At 35.6% G+C, this 22949-nt stretch overlaps 1 protein-coding gene across 3 annotated transcripts in view; it reads left to right on the top strand.

Moving 5' to 3' along the window:
* CDH12 (cadherin 12) overlaps positions 1-22949 on the top strand; it is a 710660-nt gene that overhangs the window by 61588 nt on the left and 626123 nt on the right. Inside the window, exons 1-3 of one of the 3 annotated variants that reach the window (XM_064427700.1) lie at positions 11173-11227; positions 16762-16947; positions 20320-20428. The gene's annotated coding sequence lies outside the window, so the exon portion shown is untranslated. Of the gene's footprint in view, positions 1-3715; positions 3959-11172; positions 11228-16761; positions 16948-20319; positions 20429-22949 lie in introns of those variants that run through there. The other 2 variants (XM_064427690.1, XM_064427694.1) reach the window with 2 other exon arrangements.

Raw genomic sequence — 22949 nt, forward strand, 5'->3', positions numbered from 1 at the left:
TTCCAGGCTAAAACAAGAAAAAATATACTCAGCACATACTGAAATGTTTCAATGCTGCAGTCCATCTTCTGTAACATACGAGAATGAAAACAGAAAACTGCACAATTTTTTCTTCTTATATTGTTGAGTTTTAACAGCCTTTGACCTTTCTGGAGGTCTTAGAGTGCTGCTATTATGTTCTCTCTGTTTGCTGCTACCCATATCATGCAAGGAATTTCTTTTACAAGTTCATCAGCCAGAGTTTTGTTTTATTCATGTATTTAATGAAATTTTTATATCATGACCGAAAAGTTATGATAATTAGCATAGCTGGAATTGTCTGTCTTTCAGCTCCCATGTTTGTGCATTTTCTTTTACTTACTCATTATTTCCTCATTTTGAATCTGTGAGAATATGGGTCTTACTGTGTCTCTGTAGTTGGTTTGTGATTGCAGCTGAGATTCTGTACAAACAGACACCTCTACAGTAACCCTTTCAGTGACCCTTACAGAAGTAAAATTACAGCTCTTATCTTTTCTTTAGACAGTTTGAAAAGTGGTTTTATCCCTTCTTCTCTTATCCCTGAGCCGATAGATTCTTTCTGACATGATTAAAATTATTTATATAAGGGGGAAGTTCCAAAATCAGGCCTTATATGTGTGTACATCCACTCACATGTTGAGCTTAAATTGCTTTTTCTCCATATTTATTGATTTTTTTTCTCCATGTTTGGTCAACGCAACAAGATAAAATAAGCCAAATAGTACTTCAATTTCAAATGGAAATGTAGAGTTTAATGTTTTCCTCTGGTTATGAATTTAAAAAAAGACAGGAAAGAACCTTTTGTTTGATAAATGGTGCTAATAGGATATCACATTATATTTAAACATATATTCATAGGAAATGTATCAGAATGTCATTGGCTTTTGCTATTTTACTTATTAGATTTCAATTTGGATGTCAGAAAGATATTTTGTGATAACCATTTCTACGGTTTGTGTTGTCATCTGTCCTATGGTGAATTCTTTATTTTTTCATCATTTAAATCTGATATTTCTAAATGAGAAATTTTGGAGGGAAGGAGACCATAATAAAGTTTTGAAATGTTAAAAAGTTGATAATTTTAAAGGGTCTTCTTGAGTAGGAATGAAAACTAAATTAAAACAATGTAAGCTCACCTAGGGAAATCCTATGTATGTTTTCCCAGTGAAAAATTATTGAATACCAATAAAAGGGGGACTTTTACATGTGCTTATATATTAAATTGAAAATCAGTCACCTCTTCTAGCTCTCACTTCTTTCTCATAATTATATCCCATGCAATTCCTCCAAGTAGGGCTCTGGACAGTCCAAAATCTACTCTCATGAAATCTAGGATTATGATGCTGGTTTTTGTCTTGTTCCCTTCTCTTGGGATCTTAAACTCTGGCAGCTCAAGACTGTCCCTGACCTTCACATCCTCAGCCAGTTCTTTCTTGTTTGTCAGTGGCATATCAACTTCTCTGTCATCTATGTCAGAACATCGTCACCAGTGCGTGCATCATGTATGAATTGTGCCCTGTTGTTTTGCCCCTTCAGCTGATCCTGGAGCAACAAAGCTGATTTTATTTCAGAATTATATGAGATATTTTGGCAGTCTGAAAAAAAATTGAGATTTTTTTCATTCTCTTGCACCATGGGAAGCATAATATGAGCCAGACAGTTATGTGACTTTTCAGTCACTTCATCAACAGCTCAGCAGGCTGAAGGTGCTACTTGCAAATTATGACTATCAGACCTAAAAAAAATATTCAGTGCCATTAAATGGTCATGATATGAAGCAATCCATGAGAACATGATTGTGATGTCTTTGGTTGCCTTCACACTGGAAATTACCATTGTACTATCAAATAGTTTTTACAGCATCTTCAGTTGACGTTCTAGTAACTGACCTGGCAGTATCAATAGTAGCAGGATGTGAAGGACTTGTTCTTCATGAATCAAATTTCTTTAGATTAAGGGCTACTGGTGTGAAAAAACTGCTGCAGACTTTGGTTATCCAGCAATTGCTCTGGAGAATCAGGATGACAGAGAGCTTACCTGAGGTTTTTTTCTTATGCACCAACAGCAAACCGGTATTGAAATTTCTATTCCATTGTTTATTAGCCTGCAGAAACATGATTTGACTTTACTATACAGATTAATGTGCCTGAAATTATGAGATAAATCATTACTTTAGAAGAAATGCTGAGGGACAGATTACATAATTTGTCATGTTTGAGTTCTGCAGTATTTTACTTCCATAGTTTTCCCAGTTATACACAAAGGAGGAAGCCCGGTTCCAGGTTCCTCCCCTTTGGCAATGTTTATAACCACTGTTTTCTCTGATCATTTATATACTGTGGAACTCATGTCTTTACATATATTTGATTCTTGTTAAGTGCTGTAAGTTTTAATGGTGTTGGTACTCTGCAGCTTTGGCTGATGGAATGATACCCTAAGCACTAAGCATTGCTCCAAATAATTACTTAATTGGTTAAAAAAAAAAAGTCAAAAGCACGTCTTTAGAAGAAGACATGGTGGCATTTCCATGTACCACACCAGATTGTTCTGTGTGGTCTGTACCCTGAAGTAAATTTGAATATTATGTTTTCCTCCTTACCCTCAAGATGGAATGGTTAATAAGAAATGTGAGAGCTCTCTGAAGTTTTTCTATGTGCAGAACTTCAGCACAGGCAGCTGAATGTCACCCTCAAGACCCTACTTGCTCAATTTATAAGTGCCAATATTCTTACCTTCAAGACAGGGTGCATTGTTCTTATTTTTATCTGACATATTAATGAACTTGCAAGGCCTGGTATTTCACATGTAGGAGGTTTGACTTTGTACACCTTTAAATAAAATTTTCTTATCAAAATTCTTCTACATTTTAATACATTCAATAAAAAACTAAATGCATCTTACAGGAAAATGTTAATAATTTAAGATAATATACTTTAAAACAGCAACTTAGAAAAAAGAATTACAGCATAAAGGAAACAAGTTTTGAAACTTGTGTTGCCTCTAAAGTTCTGTCTTTTTGATTGATTGTGTAAATATGTATATGTGGCTTTCTTCATGGTTATTCATCTAATGAGTAGATTGAGAGGCTGGTTTAGAAAGGCTCTAGGAGGTGGATGATGAACTTCTAGAACTCCTTGCTCTTGCAAGTCACCGAATTCAACTGGAGGGTCAATACAGCTGATGGGGGACAATAATGGTGTTCATTTAGCTCTATCACTTTATGGTACTTTCAGTGTTTGATTATGTAATGATGATTTAAACAAGTTGGTTTCAATGGATTTTTTTTGTGTGTGTGTGCCCTAAAATCTTTCAGAGTTGGGTTTTTGAGAGTTTTTCCTATCAAGTCATACCAAGATTGCTCAGTCATAAGCTTCAGATCACTTAGATATTCTGCCCTGCTCCTTTTCAGACCAAAGAAATTCCTTCCAACCCCTCTTAGCCTCACTTTAAATTCTCCAAATATAGCCTCTTTGCCTACCTTATTTCCTTTCTATATTTGACAAGTGTTGGAAGTCTACTAGTGATTTTGTACTTCACGGTTACCCTAGCAAATATGGCAGGCCTGTAAGAAGTACAGAAAAAAAACCCCAGAAGTTATTGGGGTTTTTTGTTCAGTTCCCATGGAAACAAATACAGAAATAAATCATCAGTTTTGTGCTTCCTTTCTTCTGACTTCTTCCCACTACCAGGGAAACATGAATTTTACCCCTCTTACTTCTGTATTTAGGTACCCTAGTTTGTCTAATGCCTGAGCTAATTTTGTGGACTTTGCCTGGGGAGCTTGGCTGCAGAGCATCTTTGAGTGATGTAGAAGTGCACTCACTGCAGGGATCTTGGATGAGTAAGGACAGGGACTGCAATTCTGCAGGAGCATCTTATGTCAGAGGACTTGGAACTGATTTGTGAGGAGAAAAAGCAGAAAATATATCAGAAAAAAGTGAGTATACATTAGCAGGATATACATAAATATTATGTTACAAGTACTACTGGACTGGAAATATACTGGGAGAGAGCAGCTCTGTCATGTAAGAAGCAAAACAGAAAAACTCTCTGCTTGAAACATTGTACAGTACATTGCCTTGTACAAAAAGATATGCTGTAGCAAAAGTCCAGTTTTGCAATTATTTTCTTCAGAATAATGAGAGTTAACATTGTTCTTTGCATCTTCTATCACTGTTTCTGTATTTATATATTTGTAGGCAACTATATGCCATGACATGTGCCCTAAATGTTTGCAGTTAAAATGCTATTTATGCTATCTGATAAAGTGGCTACATAAAATGCTATCAAGTATATCTTATAAAACACCTCGATAAAAAGCTGTGGAATATACCTCATACAGTGATGATACAATGCTATGAAATTTACCTCATAAAGTCCTAGGAAACAGACAGCTAGGGCACTGATCAAACTGTGAAACAAATTAATTTGGATGGGATCTACTTTTGCAGTACTCAAATATTTTTACTTAGAAACTAGTGTAGTTCTGGTCTCCCAGTTGGAAGGGAAAGAGGAAGGACAGCTCAAAGTCACTGTTTTGAGCACATTAAGAAAAGAAAAGGCATGACAGGCTGCTTGTCTAGGAGTGAGCTGGACCAGGCACTATAAATGAATAGGCAAAGTCAGACAACACTATAAAACACATTGTTCATGTGACAATATAAATCAGTTTATCAGACTGACGTAAATGCAGTTTATCCTGTCCAGGCAGGAGGAGAATAGCCTTTAAAATACCAGTGTGTATCAGCACATCATGGATGTTTCATTTGGCAAATAAACACAGGTTATATTCTTTTATTCATATTACACACAAACTATAAAAATAGGATTAACTTAACAGAAAGGATGCTATCCAGTGTCTCTGTTTTGTAGCTTCCTTAGAGTCTGTTTTCAGAATCTGAAGTCAAGAAAAAAATTAGAACTCCTGCGAGAGATCTCATTGTCAGAATGATAATGGTCTTCTTGTCTGTGGGTTTTATTATCCCTCTGTGCACTGCTCACAGTAAAGTACAGCTTGCTGATTGCATTCCCAGTCAAAATTTATCCTTGCTTCTTTTGCTATAAATATAAGCATCTCCCTGAGGTCCAAATTGATTGCTGGCTTCCAAGGAATTTTCTCTTCCTTGGTCTTGTTCCAGAACTTCCAGGAATCCTAGGTGTCACTCCTGTATACTCTTCCATTCTAAGTGCCTTCATTATTCGAGCAGTGACTTACAGAGGTTTTCTAATATTTTTCTTTCCCTGGAAATAAAGGTGACCCAGGATCTCTGCTGATCTCCAAGAAGTTGTGTGATATATGGAATAAAACTCAATATTACCACTCATACAGGGAAAAGCTTTTCTGTTCATATGATTTGAGCTAAATCAGGATTGAAGCATTTATGAGCAACAAGTAATTAAAGAGTAATGAGAGAACTATGTCTTCAGGATTGGTGTCAGTGATACAACAGATAGACCACAGCAATACATATTTAGGAGGTGTTTGCAAAAGACTTACAGAATTATGAGTACACCTCAATACCTAATTTCCCCCAAAGTGTAACATGCAGAGAGCACTGCAGACATGACCCCTGTGGTGGATATTAAACATAAACTGGCCTTGAGGTTAGTTCCTGTCATGGGTCTGTGTATGACCACTGGAGTGCTGAGCACCTGTTGGAGCACCACAGGCCTGTAGAGAGAGCTTCCTGTGCTCCGGTTTGTTATATGCTTATTATAACCACATAGGAATATGTAAACTGTAGTATTGTTTAAGTCTGTTAGTCAAAGTAAGCAAATTTCTTAACTGTCTGTATTAAACCTTTAATTAACCTTGAGCCAAAAAGCCTTTTAGTTTAAAAGCCTAACCTAGTCAGATTCCTCAAACTTGGAAGATGCAGGAAGAAATATGGCTTTGCAGTATTTTATACCAGAGGCAGAAAGACCTCTGGTATAAAATGAATATGTAGAGAACTAGGAAGCTTAAAGGCAATATCCTGAAATACATCAAGTCCAATACCAAGAATGCATTTACATAATACTTAGATTTAATTTGATGATTGCCTGGGTTATCTTAGGAAGGCTTATACATTTTGTTTTCTGTTCATTGAATTTACTGTTTCAAAAGGAACAGCTTTGGGAAAGCTGGAGAATTAAATCCCTTTATCTGTCCACTGAATTAGTTCAACTGTGGGGACAGTTGTACTTATCTGTTGGACTTAAACCAAGAGCTATTCAACAGAGAAGGTGCTTCTGTCTGCTGAGACCACTGACAAGAATGCCAACAGGGATACAACTTTCTGAGCCAGTAACTTCAAAGGGAACTGCGCTTTCATTTCAGCACAAGTTAAGGGTGTATAGCCAGCAATTTTGTCAAAATCTGTGCCTTGGCATTACTTTAAACTATCTTCTGCCAAATGTTTTCAACAGCAAAAAGGTTATAATGTGTAAGGGGGTCTTTAAGCAATAGAGCGATGTTTCTGCCACAATTTCCTACCCACAAATCTGAAAAAACCCTGCTTGCTTCCCTTGGGGGTCCTTATAAGTCTAGGCTTCTAAACCCAGAAATGCTGAATATATGTACACCACCAAAAAATCAACTGTCTGTCAGAAAAAAAAATACAGAATAGACTTATACAAGCTCATAAACTACATCAAACTGTCAGCTGAAGATGAGGGAACATATGATAACAAAGAAATATGTGCATGATTTGTGGCAATATGGTATGGAATTGCACGCCTGCTAAAATAATAGATGACATAGATTTAAGGCTGTCCACTTTGAATGAAAGATCAGATGATACCAGGCAATGAAATACATCTGTGCAGTTAATTTCCTTAGCAGATGAAGTTCTTTAAAATGCTACTGCCTCCACACTCTTGTTTCTTATTTGTTGTTTCTCTGATGATGGACTGTAGAAAGGCTTTTGTGCTTGAAATCTTACGCTTTTTTCCCCCTAACTATATCAGTGTGTCTATGTAAAAGATTCTTATCTCCCAGACAACCTTGCCTTTTGTATAACCATAATACTTAATAATCTATCAGCAATTTTTTTGCCTGACACCATTGTGCAAGGCAAAAAATGGAAGAAAATCTATGCCGTGAAGAGCAGTGCAGCAGTGATCTTATTGTGTGTGAGGATGTAAAATTCATTATTCGTTATTGTAAATGTTATTGACATCAGTCACTGAAAAACCTGTTTTCTCCATGGTCAAACTTTTTATCTTAGTGCCTTCTCTCCTCAAATGACATAAAATTTAGATCAAATCATTCATACAGGCTCAGAGGCTGCAATCTCAGGAGATGATCTATGCTTGTGAAAAAAATCAAGAGATGAGAGGCATAAGCAGGAGAGTAACAGTTTTGCTATATGCATACATGAGATGCTTTAAAAGTGCCAAATGAATATATATAAAATATGACACATTTTTACACATTAAAATGTATTATAAGCTATGAAACTATGTTCCAAGTGAATACCATACCTGAAAAAAAATTAATAGCGCATTGAGAGATACAGTCATGCTGTTAGTTTTCTTGTGTTTCTACATGACAAAAAGTCATAAATATTAATATATAACAAAATTATGTTCTGTTGAGAAGTAGCAGAATACGTTTGACACACCGAAGAATGAGAACAAAAAGGAAATCTTAACAATTCACGTTGCTTAATGTATGACTAATCATCATTTATCCATCCTTTTATTTTTAATAACTATAGCTTCACAAATCCAGTATCAAACAACTTTTCATTTATTTAATGAAAAATTTTTGAAAATATAGATTTTTAGATTAATGTATCAATTCTTATATGACTAGGTAATGGAAAAATATAATTTCCTGGCCTACTATCTTATTTTTAGAAATTGCCTGGAGTCTAAATGGCCTTCTCCTTGACTGCCATGTCAGCAGAACATGTATGATTCTGGAGTTCTAACACAAATTTGTAAGTGTAATGAAAGCAAATTTAACAAGATATAGCCTAAAAATCTCAACTCTAGTAGACCAAATGTACAAGCATAAGTACACTGTCAGTGGTTTCTGAAATGGCAGAAATGGAAATTTATGTGATAAAAACCAGTTTGTTGCTGTCAAAGACATCATTCAGGTTTCTGGATAAGTTTATTGTATATTACTTAGATAAATTCATTTACATAAAATCTAGTATCAAATTGGATCATAGCTTGTCTTATCTGAGAGTGAAACCTATGTTTGGCCAGTGATTTAACTTTATTCCCAAGAAGATTTGCTTGTAAGTTGAACTGTACACACTTTTCATTGACTCACATGAATCAAAACTCACTGCAACACTTCAGTATAACAAGAAATGTTAATGACTTTTCGTGTTGGTGTGGGACTCAGGCAATAGTAAGTAATAAAAAGAATGCACATAAAAATAATTATGTTGATTTTGGGCAAAATACTGAAGTGTCATCTATGAAATGTGGATCTTGTCAAAGAAGTTATGCAAATCAGTTTTACTGAAATAGGGTATCAGAATGTAAACAGTACAACTAAAAAAGCTACCATGAATGCTACACTACTTAAATAACATTAAAATCATTATATTTTTTGATAACAAATTTTATTTATTTCATTTCTACACCTGCTACAGTAAATAGGATTCCTGTGTTGTTTTTACAGGTGTTGGAAATGTAGGAGTGCTGATTCCATAAGAACTCTCCTCAAGTTGCCCATGCTCTGCCTCTCACACACCCCCATCCACCCAAGCTGAGTGAGAAGTGCCACATGACATTGGGCATTAGGTGCCTGCGTGGCTCCTTGTTGTACTTCTCAGGCTTCAGCATCACAGAAGTCTCTAATGCTTATGTGGCTTTCTCTACTGCTTTCACTCCTGGAGTGAAATGAAAAGGTGGAATTTGACTCATCGTTCAGGGAAAGCTGTTGGATAGACAAAACCAGAACCAAGGCATTAGTAAACTCTAGCAGATTATGAAATAGTAAAAGCTGAAATAATTATGAATCGTGGCTGATACTGTGAGAAGCAATTAAGAAAATCAAAGCTGTCCTTATTCCATTAAATTCAGTCACCCTGCTATCAAACATACAGCGATAAACAAAAAAAAAGGTTTGTGCATCCTAGTTTGGAATGGTGGAGGCTAACAGAAAATACACAACATTAGATTTGTCCAAGTACTTGTGACCTGACTGATCCCCAAATACTTGAAAGAATTTAATCCTGGTCTCAATGAAGGGTGGATTATGTTACATCACAGCCAGTCCATGTTGTGGGGGATCCATCCTCTTTTTCTGCACCCACACCCCAAACATTTTAACCACCCAAAATTTCATCACTGCTGTTCTTGTAAAGCCATTACAAGACTGCCAGAATTAAAAGGAAATGGTGAGTTTCTCCTTCCAAAAGAAAGAGAGATATTTGGAAAGAAAAAGGACATACACAAGATATTGTTAAACAGGAAGATGTCAGTGATGTGCAAAGAAAAGCCCTTAAGACAAAAGAAAATAATCTGCCTGACATATACAGTAAGCTGGATGATTCTAAAGCCAGTAAGTTTTGCTAATTTTTAGGGAAATGCCACTTTTTTTTTGGTTTGCTTTTTTTTTTTAAATTCAAGGAAATAAATCTAATATGGTAATCTCATATTTAAGTGAGGAATTCTGTTCAAAGAATTACAAACTTCCTTAGAAGTTTGTAAGTAAAATTGAAGATCCAAGTCAAAGAAATGAAGAATATACATATTTGGGTATGCAATAGCTATAATAAATTAATTTTTATATATATATATATAAATATATATATATATATATATAAATATATATATATATATAAATTTTAATCAAGAAAGAACAGATGGCTAGGTCAAAACATGGCATTGCCTCTGGGAAAGCAGAACATGTTGAGGGACCTAATAAAAGTGTTAGCAATAGTCTCTAAAGCTGCAAGCAATAGTCCCTTTATAGAGTCATTAATGGTGTTATAATTACTCTGAACAATTTTTACAATACTTGTGTTCACTCAAATAAATAACAAACTGATGGATCTGGTGACTAATTTTTTGTAAAGCACTGAGCTGTAACATTAAATTCTAAAATCAAATATTAATCCTGATTTTCATCATGTATCCATTATTAAAACATTAAAGCATTATTAAAATGCTTTGTATGCATTTTTTCCTTACCTTTTTTTTGTTTAAATCTGGAACTCTTGCCCTGTTCTTTCACAGTGAGTGTCTGCACAAGTGGTTTAAGTGCCTTTTGTCTTTTCTGTCTTTTCTTCAGAAGTACCACCTGTGTTCTTTACTCTGTTTCGTTCTGTAAGTTTCTCATACATCACCACTTGTCTCCACCTTTTTCTTCTAAATTTCTTTGATCCTCTATTAACTTTCTTTCAGGGCTAAATCCTGATTATGGAGTAAATTGATGCTTGCATGTGTCAGAAATTTAGGCTGCAGATATGTCCAAGCCTTGATTTTTATTACCTACAGTTATTAAGGCAGCCCTGTTTTTGTAGGCAGTCCAAGTGGAAAGCAGAACACACAGATTCAGATCCACTAGCCTTAGGCACTCCAGTCTAATAATGGAACACCCAACTGGATATGAAGCTACGAAAGACAATCTTCAATAAGTGCTCAGAGGAGAGGCTGACGAGCTCTCTCATTAGGCTGCTGTGGGAATTTGCACTATGGTTGTGACTCTAGTGGTGTACATAGTTTAACTTAATGGAAAGAAAAGTTATGTTAGAAGAATGAGGCTTCAGTTTCTGCATCCTCTGTAAAACATAGCAAATCATATACATTAAATTTGGCAGTGAGATGGAAGGTAAGTGAAAAATGGCCAAATGAGGTTTGGCTTGTTGGGAGGTATGTAGCAGAGAAACAGGTAGGCCAACTCCATTCTGTTGTGTTTATTAATTAATCTATCCCTGCACATAACCAAAAGAATAACATATTTTGGAATAAAGAAACACTTAAAACACCAGACTATTAAGTACATTTTAGTAGGAAACTCTTCCTCTAACCTCCCAAATCCCATTTCTATTGCAGCTTGCAGAAGCTGACAACTATGAGCAGTCAGGACACCAATTGTTTCCTCATCTTTCACAGCAGTGCAGGGAAAGGTATTGATGCACAGCTGTGCCTGATCAGATATACTTAGGGAAATCAGGCCACTACATAAGATGCTTTCTCAGGAAAGGAACAGGAGAATGAAATGTTTTTGTTTATGAAGTGAAGAGTCTTTCCTCTGGTAAGTTGGGATTTTTTTGTTTGTTTTTGGAAGTGTTTGTGTGGTGACAATGTTAGGGTTTCTTGGTTTTGTTTTTTTTAATCAGGTAACTTTTATGTCACCTAACAATGTCACCTGTCTCAATGAGGCAACCTATATTTCTGTTTTCAGTTTAAAATTTAGTTTGGTTGCAGAAAGCAGTGAAGGACAATGCATATTTGTGGTAGTCTGTTTTGTTGTGTTTTTGTTTTTTTTTTTCATTAGTGAGCAAAGTAGGGTAATAATATTACTTGTCTTTCAAGGTCTTAAAATCTGTTTCTAGTCTGGTAGGTTAATAACTGAATGCAATTATGTGGTCCAAACAGTTCTCCTGTTGAAAAAGGATGTTTCTTGATTTAAAAAAAAAATTAAAAATTACTTGCTGTAGAGAGATGTGTAAGTTAAGCCTTTTGCTAGAAAAGAAGGTTATTTTATATTCAAAGGTATCAAAGATCTTAACTATCGGATCCAGGGAGGTAGAGGAGAAAACTAGGCTTTTGCACAAGGATAAACTTGTATCCTATGGATGTCCTTCATCTCCTGAAAGACAAGACAATGGATGTCTGAATTTCCTTTTAAGAACTACCGATTTCAACTTGCTGCAAAGCCTAATTTTTTCCAGAAATGACTGTGTAAAATAGATGATTCTTTCTAATATTTGTGTTCTTCATGTTGAAAAGTTGAAGCCCTTTTGACTGAAATTTATCTATATGACAGTTATAAATACTTGTTTGATGTTGTTTCTGGCACTGTTTAGTATTGCTATAAATTATGAGACTGAAATACTAAATGTACAAGAAAAGTCTGCTGAACTATACAACCAAATTCCTTAACATTTTAAAGAAGAAAAAGTAGATGGGAGAAACTATTTATTTTCATTTTTTCTGTATGCAGTGTTTTTACATAGTTGATGCTCTCTATATTAAATTCTATGAAGTATATGCTAGAATTTCTATGGGAAGGATACATAGTCATCACATATTACTGATTGATCCATGGATTTTTATTTTTTTTCTAAGAGCTAGGGGGTTTGGTTTTTGGGGGTATTTTAGTTTGTTTTGTTTTTGTGGTTTTTTTTTTTGTTTGTTTGGTTGTTGTTGTTGGTTTTTGGGGGGTTTTCTGTTTAAATAGATATCTACCAGGAATTAAACTTGTAGATCCTTTTCAGTATCTCCCTAGGCCTTGCTTGTATGTATAACTGAAAAAATCTGCATTTAGTCTCCTTTGTGTGCTGAGTAGATTAATCTTCTTGGTAAAAGGAGATAAACTAGGGGTCTAAGGAGCTAGGAAGATTGCTTATATACAGATGTAGCCATTTCCTTTAGTAAACTTGTTTGAAGTTACACCTCAGTTATATAGTGTAACATGAGGTGCATACTCTTCCCTTTTTTTTTACTCAGAAATTTTCTGGAGTTGTATGAGATGTGTTGTCTTCCCATGTTGCTGTGGACCCCTTCAGCTGTGGAATATTAATTGGCCTAAGTATAACTGTTGCCTAGAAACCCCTTTATACTCAGGAAACATAGCAGAAAACCTAAATTCCCTCTGACATTGCTGTAATCATGTCTGCCCTGTGCTTACAGAGGAAAACTGAAAAAGGGTAGTGCTTCAAGTATGTAATGTCTGTTGTATTTGTATTTTCAATGGATTCTTCCTCACTGTGTGGGTAAATTGTAATAACTGTACACTTAATCTCCATCCACATCCAATACCTTTGTTGAAACATCTTATTTCTAGCTTTGATTTGTGTTGCCTGTGATAGTGGTTATTTTCCATTCTATTTTTTTTAAAGAAGTGGTGCTTTTCGCTTTCTTCTGACACTCAAGATATTTATGCTTTGCACTTTTTCCCTTGAAGCAGAAAAGGCATGAAGATGTATTTGTAGTTGTTTAGAGGGCAAGGTGGGAAATAATTGAAACAGTGCAAGGATTCTTCCTGCCTCAGCATTTCCCTTATGTAACCTTTAAAAGGCAAGAGCTCTCCTTTGCCATAGAACCCTGCCTAGAAATTGTTATAGAATGACAGGACACAATTATTACCTAACACAGTCTGTGATTTCAACATAATTACTAAAAAAAAAAGAAATTACTATTTTACAGTACCGTGATGGAAAATACTTTGCGTATAGTCTTTTGTGTGTTCTTTAAAGAACTGCTTAGCAATTCATTAGAATAAGCTATCTAAAGTTTTCTTTCTTTTTGTTAATCAGGTTTTATATATTAATTTAGCACTTACAGGAGCTTAACAAGTCTTCTTACTTGTATTATTGTTTCCTGGGGTATGCAGGGAGTCACTTTAATGTCTTGACAGCTTTTGACTATTAACTGGCCAATATCTTCAGCAGAAAGGATTTTGCTGACTCATTCTAATATTCTTGCTTTATCGATAAAAAAGACAATAAACATGAAGGCAAGACACTTAAAAGATTTGATTGGAAATTCAACTGAAAGCAAGCATGGATACTCTGTCGTAAACACAGCTAGGCTGAATGCCTTCCTGAATTTTTTGTAATGCAGTTTTATGGTGTTTTTAGCAATGCCAAAATTTTTACTGTTAAGTCTGGAACATGGTCTGGACTATCTAGGTTGCAATCTCTCTTGCTAGGTAAATAGATGGCTTATTTTCTGAAATTGTTCATGTAACTGCATAATGCATTTTTTTATGAGGTGTGTGTCTTTGTTGTACTTTAGTTTGTTTTTTTTCCCAGTGTGTTAAATCTGTACAGAGTACAAGCAACTCTTGGGAAGATTGGCTTATGCAGTAGAGACCTACAAACTAAAGAGAAAGCTAGAATTTTTTTTGTTAATTTGCCACTTTTATGCTACTGAAACTTGAACAACAGTATTAGGATTAATTAGCCTATGAATAAATTTGAATTCCTGTATTAGTTATAACTGCTTGTTGAAGATCACTGGAGATCCTCTGGGCTTAACAAATACATTGAAGGTGGAAATGAATGAGCCTAATGTCTGAGTTTCTTGAGTAATTTTTTCAATACTTGAGAGCTGAGCTTAAATACAGTATTGTGAATACCCTCTAGAACTTTTGCAAAAGCTCCTAGAAGCCTTTTATTTTTTTGGTATAATTGCTAGAAATGCAGAGAGTTTATTATTGCAAAAGAAATTTAATCCACTTTTTTTTTAAAGATCACTTTCATATGTAGCTGTTCCTTTAAGTCTTCAGTTCCTGTTTACTTATTTCAGCAAATAATGGTTTGTGAAAAGTGTCATGAAATTACTGGCTATGCTACTTTTCAGCCTATGTAGCAAGCTGCAAATTTGAGTTTGGTTTTTTTTTTCTCCTTACTGCTGGACTTTTCTGAAAATGTATCCTGGTACTAATACTGAATGTTTCAGAAAATACAGATTTCCTAATTTCCTCTTTATCACTGCTTTAGGTGTTGATTTGGGTCAACACCCTTTTTTCCCTTTAACATACTGCATTAGGGTTCTTCTTGGGAGTTTTTTCATCTGTTTAATGTGGGTCTTGAAGCAGGGGTGAAAATGCATCTCTTTCAAGGCAGTCATAGCAACACATCAAAAAGAGCAGCAAAGGGAAGCACTCTAATATTTTTTCTCTATATAACCCACACACTATCAAGAGGCATTTGAAGTATATGTGTTATCCTATGGAAACTAAAATTTTCTCAATATTGACAGATCTTTCCAGCTATGATTAATGCAAAAGCCTGACTATTCTTACACAGTTATGATGGCACACTCTTTATTTGGAGGGAAATCCCTTGTGTAAAAATAAATATGATGTCTGGCACTGCAGGTCCCTTGGAATTTGTAGGGTTGAAGCTCTTTACTAAGGCACAATAAAGCTGCTGAGGTAGAGTTATCCAGGGCCTCTGTAGCCCTGTTTTTCTTTCTTTCCTATCATGTTGTTAATCCCAGACTGCTGGTCTTGTTCTCTGTACCTGATATTGTTGTTGAGGCGTGACTGCCACTGATATAAAATTCATCTTTCCCCCTCTCTAGTTATTTTTTTGTGTTTTGTAGACTTGATTTTGTACTCTTTAGTGCATATGAGACTGGATTATTGAAGATGAATGACTCATTTGCCCATCTGTGGTGGTGTCAGGGTATTTTGCCGAGGCTAGCAGGAGGTGAGTTTTTGCGTGTGTAATGGCCAGTCTGCCTAAGACAGAGGGTGAAGCTACAGGCCAGGCTTTGAGGCATTTAAGAGGCAAACTCTGCGAGGTGAGATGGTTGCTCTTATGTCAATTGCCCTCCTATCATGGGCTTTTTGATCTTATATTTATACAACTTTTCTCAGGTTTATTTTAAATGTGTGGTTTTCTTTTCATTGATTGCCTGTTCCTTTAACACAGACATGCTCTTGGTTTTTTGCTCATTTACAGCACTTTAAAAGGCAATAGACTAGTTATAGTAGTTTATAAAAATAAACTGATCAACATTTCTAATCATTAAGGTTAGTTGGCCAAATGAAAACAAAGGAGTTAAAAGTATTTAGACACAGGAGTTATCCAAGTTTGCTATGTGTATCTTCAGGGAAATAATGACTTATTGAGAGAGTCATTCTTCATGTCTTCTTCATCAGAAGAAAATATAACAGGAAGATGAAGCATAGAAAATTTAATAATAAGTTAATGCTCTCCAATTTAAACGAGAGCTGGAAGACCTACTGATGAGATAGAGTTGTGACTTCAAGGATGCTCTTGAGAAGAAATATGGGAACTTTGAACAGGATATGAGAAAGCCTCCATGATCTGTAGGGTGTTGCATAACTAAACACTTAATATATAAAGCATAGGATATAATTTTCTAAAATACTACACATTTTAGGGAAAAATTATCCTCATTAACATTTTAGAATTTCTTGGGAGCTGTGGCAAATATGTACAGACTTATATGAGGCATCTTGCAACAGGCCTCTGGAAGTACCCCTACAGTATTGATTAATAATACTGCATACTAATTTGACTGATCATCCATTGCTATCTTCATTAGCTCTTTATTTAGAGATAGGAAGACAAAGGATTATTTTTTCACATTTAAAAGAATAGTAGCACACATACTTGTAATCGGCCTCTATTGAAATATATTAAATACACAGTGTTTTCCTATGCATCTCATTCTACTAGGTTTTTTTCCATCCCCTTACAGTGATTTTTACTCCTTTAACTCTTTCGTAAGGTCTTCTTACTAAATATTCACCTGAAACTATGGAGCAAAACATTTCTGCTGGAGGAAGACAGCATGCATTATGCTATTGTTATTAGTCAAATTTAGAGGCTGGAGGTAGATGCCTAGAAAGATAAAAATTCCTGTCATGACTGGTTTGTCATCACAAAATGTTATTGGTTTTACTTCTCAGTCTGCAGGGAGAAAGGAACGCTACTTTAAAAGACTGCTTCTAGCACCTAGGTTAATACACTACACTGCTTCAATCAGAAGATGATATATATAAAGGTGTAAATATTTTTTAAATGGTGCATTAAAAAAAATCACTGAATCCAATAAGGAACTGTATCCTATTTCTGCTTTCAGGTGGCTCCTATAAGGGGAGTAATACAGCTTCAAATTACTCCAAAGAGGGAAGAGACTGATTAGTAGAGAACACTATATCTCTTTATAGGCTGGTTGGCATATATTATTTAAACCCTCTGTTCTTCTGGAAATCTCAGCATTAAGGAAATAGTCTATATTTGAAGATGTTTTAGGGTCTATATTTAGGTAGGTATCTCCATTTCTCTAAACAGCTCTTTGTATTAGGGTGTTCTTGAGCAGTTAAAACATATTGTTCAGGAAAGTGGATTTCTTAGTCTGCTCTATCATCTATCCTAAAATGACTGTGCTGTCATTCTTTAGTATTAATCAATAGGTATCCTATAGAGCTGTAAAGGGGTACCTTTTTTCTGGGTGAAATCTTGCTAGAATGAAATGTGACTCTTGCTAGCATTTGTAGGTCAGGGTTTTCTTCCCCTGTGCTGAAGATGAAAAATAAGGATAAATCTGAAAATGAGATTCTCTTCATGCAGTACAGCAGGTTTGCATTTCTGACCTCTCTTTCCTTGCTTAAATTTTTATGAATACCTTTATAAAATATCTGAATCTTAGGCTGTATAAAGGATTTCATTTAGTCATCTGGGCAATGCCAAACTTTTGTTGACATCTGAATTTTTTTGTGGTATTTTTGCTTTGAGAAGTATTTTTTGGGGATTTTTTGCTTATGCCTATATTGCTAAGTTAAATAAGTCTCTGGGTATGTAATGAGTACAACTGTACTGTGTCAGCTAGCCTTAATGCCAGGACACTAGAATCCTAGTCTTTAAAAATATAATTGCTGTCTCTAAATTGGCATTTGGGAGTAATTCCTGAACATTGGAAATTCCTGAATTGTGCCCAAGAATAGTTTGGGAGAGCACTGTTTAATCCAGGCCAAAAACCATGCCAGACAGGACTGCTGTAACAATTAAAAGAACAGATAATTGAATTCAAATGCTGTGGAACACTTCCCAGTACTTCTAATGAATGTAGATATCTATGCAACATAATAAACTAAAAAGTGTTTTGGTTTCGTACATTTCAATATGTCACTTAACTTCAGAATTGGCAGTTATGGAGGCATACACAAACTGCCTTAATAAGGAAACATGTAATGAGTTTAAGCTGTAGACAAAATAATTGACACAGCCTTGAACAGTTCAGTTCACTCGTGTAGCTAATCAACTCATGATTTTGTAAAATGGCATGTTTTCTTTGTTTTCATTTGTCTTTTATTTGTTTTCTGTACATGTTCTGTTTCGTTATGTTAGATTATTTCAAATATCAGAGTGCTAAGATCTGGAGAAAAGTACCTTTAGACTCAGGATTAACCAATGATGCACATACAATCTTCCTACTTATTTGTCTTCTCCCACTTTTGTTAAGGCTGTAGGTCTTTTGAGCATCCTCAGTGTGAGCAGAAACTGAAATCAGAACTTCTGGCTTTCAGCTACCAACATATGGCAGCATACAGCTGTAAAATAGTGATCAAGTATGTTTCCCCACTGCTGTACAAATTCCAAGTGTTTATATAGCATGTGTTCATGTTCAGCACTTAAATATTCATCAATGTTTCTGGAGCACCTAATTTATGCAATTGTAGGAAGAATTTTATAGCAAAGAGTCAACTGCTATAACTGATACACTGCTATCTTATGGAATTTGTTACAAAATAGAAAATGTTAACCTTGCTGTGGGACTTTGTCTTCATCCGTTTGTGCCACAGAAACTTGTCATCCTTGCTCTCCATATTATACAGACATTCAGTTTTCTGTTTTTAAGGGGAAAACCTGAGATTATTGTTTTTCATTTTTCTGTATATTTTATGTACTTCAGAGTCACAAAATTTCTGTGAAGAGCTGATAAACAAGAATGGTCTAAATGCAATATGGGCTGACCAATGTATGACTCTCAGTTAGCTCTTCAGTGGATCATCAACTATGAGAACCAGAATATTTTGAGCGAGGGCAGAAGGAATGAGCAATGAAAACATCAGCCACCAATATAGTTTTCTAACAAAGGATTTCTGAAGTGATAAAGAACCACTTGGAAAAAAAATCTGAGAGAAAGGAAAGATTTAGGTATATTTTTATAAATTATTTAAATATACTGTTACAAGACGCAGTCAATCACATTTCCAGTGTCAGCACCAGCACTCCTTGGTCTGACTGCAAGTTAGCTGTGTAAAATAAAGAAAGCTGGAGCTGTTTCTCTCAACCAAAAGCAATTGTATAAGTGGTAGTACTAGGAACCTCCTTTGCACAAGCAAGGAGATCTGAAAAAATTAGATCATCAGTGAGCTTCAGTAGAAAGCTGGGAGCCTGTATTTACAAAAGCAATGCTAATTGGTTGGTGAAACTGCACTTTGGCAATCTGCCTGAAACAGGCTGCTGCACAGCTCTTTTTTATTTTTTTTTTTTAAAGAAAGCAAACAAAAAAAATCCCCTCAGACACTTTGATAAAGTTATTTTGCATGAAGAGATCAATCCATATATCTGAAGCAAGATCTTTCTATTACAGACTTATGAATGCACTTGTTATGTATCAGCACTTCCCTAGTTGCTGTCAAGATGTTTTTAATCTTAAAACTGGATGGTTTGACCTCGGGATGCTTGTCTTCTGTATTCTAAATCCATAGACATTGCTTAACCACAGCTGACCTCCTCTCCAGAGACAGATAGAAAGGTGAGGGAAGGGAAAGCATTCTTAGAAAACAAGCAGATCTACTTGACACCTAGGATTCACAGCATAATACTACATGAAAACTATATCGACAACTACCTGGAAGGAGTATTCAAGAAGATATTTACAGCGAGGGTCTGGAATAACAACTGCTAACCTATCCCCTCAGAGGGGTTGTAGTGTTGCATCAACATCCTGTGGAGAAGTATAGAAACAGTCCAGAGAAATTGCTTCAGGATTTTTCTGTTTAAAATAGCTTATATACAACTATAGGTGAAAAAATATCTTGTTATTTTACAGGGGGTGGGTTTTTCTTTAGCAGAATTGGGCTGTCATTAGGATGCTCACAATTCAACAAGTAGGAAAGAGATGGCAACGGAAATGGTATCGTTCAGCAGTGTTGTTTTAAAACTTTATAATGCATGCAGTACTGAAGTCATTACATATTGGCGAGTAATACTGCAGTTTATTACTGTATATCCTGTTTAAAACATGTTGACAGTTTCCTAGTCAGACTTGGCAGTAAGATATTCCACGCTTCATGTGAAGCCTTCATTTTACCAGAGTAGAACATAGTGATTTAAGGACTTATGGCATTAAACATCACTGATTGTGAGATCACTTTAATAATTCTCTTTATGTCACAGTAGGAAATTTGTTAACTTTTATTAATACCATATCTTGAATATCTGTCCTGATAAGCTGACACATTTTGTGCAAAGTAATTCATTAAAATAATCCATTTTCATATTTTTTCCTTTCTGGGTGTATTAGGTATAAAGTTTAAAATCATACTTGTAACAGTGGAGGTTGGCTCAGTGAGAACTGTCTTTAAGATTCTGTTCATTTGTGACTTAATAGCATACCGGTTTTTTTCAGGTAACTCTAGTTCGTCTTCCAGCAGTCAGTAAATGAGGATAAATAGACTGAAACCCGAACAGAATAAATTATCTTCAAATGAAACAATCATCTGTCAGAAGAATGAAGGGTAATGTCTTGATTTATAATGTGAATTATTTCTGTTGGAGAATGTGAGGTAGCTGAAATATATATTTGATAGGCCAAGCTGTCTTTGATTTGTAAGGGTGTCATGGCTAACACCAGCCAGCAACCAAGCACCGTGCAGGTTCTCATCCACTGGGATGGGCTAGAGAATAGGAAGAGCAAATGAAAACTCATGGTTTGACATAAAGTCATTTTAATAGGGAAGGCAATAGCAACATGCCCATAAGCAAAGCAAACCAAGGAATTAATTCATCACTTCCATGGGCAGACAGGTACTCAAACACATCCAGGAGAGCGGGGCTCTATCACATGTAGCAGTGGTGACTTGTGAAGACAAAGGTCCTCACATCAAACATCCCCCTGCCCATTTCCCTCTTTTCCTCCCATCTTTATAAACTGAGCATGACGTCCTATCACAGCAAATGTCTCCTGGGTCAGTTGGTGTCATCTGTCCCAGCTGAGTCCCCTTCCAACTCCTTCTACATCCCCAGCCCCCTTGTCCCCCGTAGGGCAGTACTAAAAGAAGTAAAGGCTTGACACTGTGCAAACCCTGCTCAGCAATAAAAAAACATTCCTGTCTTACCAACACTGTTTCCAGCGCTAACCCAAGACACAACCCTGTACTAGCTATGGTGAAGACAATTAATGCTCAAACAAGGACAAGTTGCTAGCTTTAGGTTCACTCGGACTTATTCTCTAGTATAAGAGTGTGTGATGGTTTTTTTGCCTAGACATGCATTATCTGACAACCCCATGTGGGATATATATAACATTTATAATATTATATAATTATATAATTTATATATAAATATATAATTTATATGACCATGTGCAACAGGTCATATAAATTATATTGACTATTTTATAATAAATTTGAAAAAACTGAGAAGTAATTAATACTTCATTTTTTGAGCAATGAAGCATATTTAGGGCATTATTTCAATAAGAGAAAACTTAGAGGTGCCTATTTCTTTCATTACAATTTTGGGCTTTGTTAAGGAATAAAAGAGAACAGAATAGTATTTGATACACATCAAACCTGTTAAAATGCATTGACTCTCCTTCAGACATTTGTTCTTCATGGCATATGGAGTGGGTGGGGAACGGATGGGGAGTTGGAGGCACTTTCATGTAGGATACTGTTTGACTGACATTTAATATAATAGTTGATCCCAGTTTAAGTCTTCAGATTTATCATGTGTTGTGCTGCTACACCTGAAACAGTTTCTGGTTCTATTAAGAACACAGATCCTGTGCTGTTTCTCTGGGAGCAGCAGGGAAATGGTGAATATATCTTTCTGGTTACAACAGCTCTTACAAGAGGAAAAATGCATCTCGTCTTTGAAGCTTATAACCGTAAGATTTTTTTTGCATGATAGTCTTGTCAGTTTTTCCCCTTGCAGAAGGAAATTAGTTTGGAGGAAATCATCCTTGCAGTGGAGACACAAACAAGTATGTCTAAGGGGTAAAGAAGTGAAGTGAAAAGAAAGCATGACAGAAGAATATCTCTTAAGTTGAAACATCTTGGCTTTCTCTCATATTACAATATTGCATTGTAACTGCAATTGCTACAAGCATGACAAGTGATGCCATCCAAAATGTGGCAGTAAAAACTTGCTCTGTAGTTGAAGTACCTCTAGACTTGTGTGTTCTTAAAGAATGAAAGTTATTCATATTATGTAAAAAATTCACAAAATTGATTCAATCATTCTTTATTTCAGTTTTATTTTTTGAAGACTTCTCCCATGATAAATTAATCTAGGTACATTATTTTTCCTTGCAAGAGAGTTGCTGTGTTCTATGCTTTACCTGTAACATGTTTTTGCAGTATTAGGACTAAGTTTGGGAAAAAGCAATTTGCTTTCCTGTATTCCATGTAACCCAGTGGGATTAAAAGTCCTACTAGTATTACTGCGTGCTTGTAAGGTAGTAGGTGGAGAGCGAATGTGGAGAAAAAGTGAACTGTTTGCTACTAGAGGCCGGAGAGAATGCAGGAAGTCTGGCTTTGAGAAGTCTTTACTAATTCTTACTACAGTTACCAGCCCATATGCTTAATTGTAAACTCAACTGCACGGGGGAAGGAAAAGCCTGGAATAGGCTTTGTGACGCAGCAGACCTTGCTAGAATGGCTGGTTGCTCTCTCCTTAGATGTGGGTACAGGTGATGGTCTGCAGGCTTAGCATCCTTCCTTTCTTTTTATTTTTAACAAAAATTAAAAAAAAAGTAAATATACTGTAATCTGCAAGTTGTAAGATTTATTACATATGTTATTGCATTTTCTGTTCAGACCACCATTGTGAAACAAAAAACTCCTGTGTACAAGTGGTTTTACATGTTAAATTGCAAGGCCAGCAGGAATTGAATTCTCAACAGTACTGACATCATTACCTAGCACAGAATTGTCCTTAGCCAGATTAATCTCTCTTGTACTGTCTACCGGGGAGTTATTTTATGTGTCACCCCTTAAAGTGGGTGACAGTCTTCCTTAGGACAAAATTCACATT

The sequence above is a fragment of the Passer domesticus genome, chromosome 1, assembly GCF_036417665.1.
Source record: "Passer domesticus isolate bPasDom1 chromosome 1, bPasDom1.hap1, whole genome shotgun sequence".
In the NCBI taxonomy this organism is placed as follows: domain Eukaryota; kingdom Metazoa; phylum Chordata; class Aves; order Passeriformes; family Passeridae; genus Passer; species Passer domesticus.